Consider the following 2,065-nt stretch of genomic DNA (forward strand, 5'->3'; position numbering starts at 1 on the left):
GATGCTGAGACTCGTCTCACTATATGGACGTGTCATCGGGAGAGACCAGTGTGTGGCCAAGGATAGCATCCTTGGTCAAGCAGAATGGCTGTGGAAAAGCGTTAATGAGATGGATGCACACAACGGCTGCAACCATGGATTCGACTGTGAGGACGGCTCAAGGTCAGCCTGCGCTTTGTTCTGTTGTGCACAGGGGTCTATGCCTCGGGATCGACTCCAGGAGGTACTAACAATAACCCAGGTGCCCCGCACTCGATAGGATTTGACGGCACCCAAGAACACCTCCAACAGCAAAGCTCCGCCCCCATTGCTTGCCCCGCCCCACGATCCATCAGATGACGTCACCCCTAGCCTACCTCGAGCGCTTTGCTTTCTGTCTCGGACTGTCACACTCACTGCCCCGAACCCTACTATCTATCACTGGAAACATTCCCGGCGGTCCCATTGCCCTCTGCTTCCTATTCCTTTAAGGACACTTCCCTCTGCTGCACCGGATGTTCTCCATTTCCTCAACGCGGCCGGCCGGGAGCACGGGGCCACTTGAGAGTTTCTTCCGTACAAGCACGCAGTGAAGGCCGCCATGTTGGACTTTGTACGTCTGACGTGAGCGGCGTTGGACGTCGTGGGGGGCGGGGGGCGGGGTCGGCGCACACGGCGGAAAGCCATCCTTTTACGACTCTCGCGACCGAGTCGGCACATTCCACGGAAAGCGACCTCGGGTTGGAAAAGAAGTTTTACGGCATCTCGTCCAAGATGGAGGCTTACGGTTGAATCGGGTGAAGAGGTGCCGCCGCGACACCGTCTGGAAGGGTCTTTAGCTAAAAAAAAAAAAAAATCCAAAAGGACAAATGGAAGCGCCGTCTCCGGAAGGATTCACTCGCGTGGTAACCGCACCTTGTCGACTCGGATGCTCCAGTAGCTCAGCTTGACAGTGACGTGGGGCAGTGAGGCTGGTGAATCGGAAGGGGATGTGCTGGACCGCGGCTGGCCGAGTCCCGCCCCACCGCCCGGTCTGGGGGTCGCTGCGAGTCGGAATCCACTCGATGGCAGGGACTTTCCTTTGGGTTGTTGGATCCTTTAAAGGCTCTTTTAAAGAGCCTCGCGTTCTGGCTGCAGAATCAGGTTGAATGGGGTTCGTGGCGGACAATTTGGGGTTCGTGGCGCGGGAGCCCTTGAGGGGAGAGGGAGAGGGGAGAGGGAGAGGGAAAGTTGGAAATGGGCCGGAGAAAGGTCTGTGATGGCGGTGGCCCTCAGAAAGGGGATGCGTTCGGGGAGGAATGAATGAGTGCAACAACCTGGAGCGTATTAGCGCTTAGATTCTAGGCCCTCGGTTGGTGGAAAGCTGCAGGTTAGAGTAGGAACCGCAGATTTGTTTTTGAGTGTCCACGTAGATGCAGCTTCTGTCGAATTACGTATTGATTGGCCGATCAATTGATCGGCTGCCTATCATGATTTCGTGACTTGGCTTTGTTTCCTGTGCACTAGGAGGTGATCGAATGAATCCTTGGACACCATGATCCCCTTGTGCCTCCTGCTCACCCACGTCTGGGTGATTTGTCCCTGTTTTGTTCTTATCCTAGTTGAGATTGAATGAATATGGCCGTGAGCAGAGCATAGGGCAATGATTGGAAAGTCCTTGGTAGGAATAAGCCAGGGACGGGGCGGTCTTCGGAGAAAGATCACTGTTTGGGGGGACGGGTAATTGCGTGGTCAGTGATGGGAGCGTCTTTGCGGTGGGCTTGGAGTGGGGGTGTCATTGGAGGTATGTCAGCGCTTGGTCTTGTGAGGGGAAAAGTCAGTTCTTGGGGAGGCCTTGGAAGCGCGCCTCCAGCATCTTTGGAGGGAGCTCAGTGATTGGAGCATTCTTGGAGAGGAAGGCAGTGATTGGACCTCTGGGTTTTGTTGGGACTCTGGGTTGTAGATGCCATCAAGCCTGCTCCAGTGACAGCAACTTGGTACCATACAGCACACCGCCACCTGGGCTTGTGCCCCCCCTCACACGTGTTATGCGTGTGCCCATTGTTGCAGACATTGTGCCAGTTAGTCTCGAGGGTCATTTGTTCTC

The 2,065-nt window shown here is 55.4% G+C and overlaps 1 protein-coding gene across 2 annotated transcripts in view; it reads left to right on the plus strand.

Moving 5' to 3' along the window:
- The first annotated feature begins 724 nt into the window (after nt 1-724).
- LOC105979348 (zinc finger protein 84-like) overlaps nt 725-2,065 on the plus strand; it is an 18,295-nt gene continuing 16,954 nt past the window's right edge. Inside the window, exon 1 of one of the 2 annotated variants that reach the window (XM_045292542.1) lies at nt 725-884. The gene's annotated coding sequence lies outside the window, so the exon portion shown is untranslated. The remainder of the gene's footprint in view (nt 885-2,065) is intronic. The other variant, XM_045292541.1, reaches the window with a different exon arrangement.

The sequence above is a fragment of the Echinops telfairi genome, unplaced genomic scaffold (assembly GCF_000313985.2).
Source record: "Echinops telfairi isolate 266 unplaced genomic scaffold, ASM31398v2 ScPeMD7_655;HRSCAF=1070, whole genome shotgun sequence".
Classification (NCBI taxonomy): domain Eukaryota; kingdom Metazoa; phylum Chordata; class Mammalia; order Afrosoricida; family Tenrecidae; genus Echinops; species Echinops telfairi.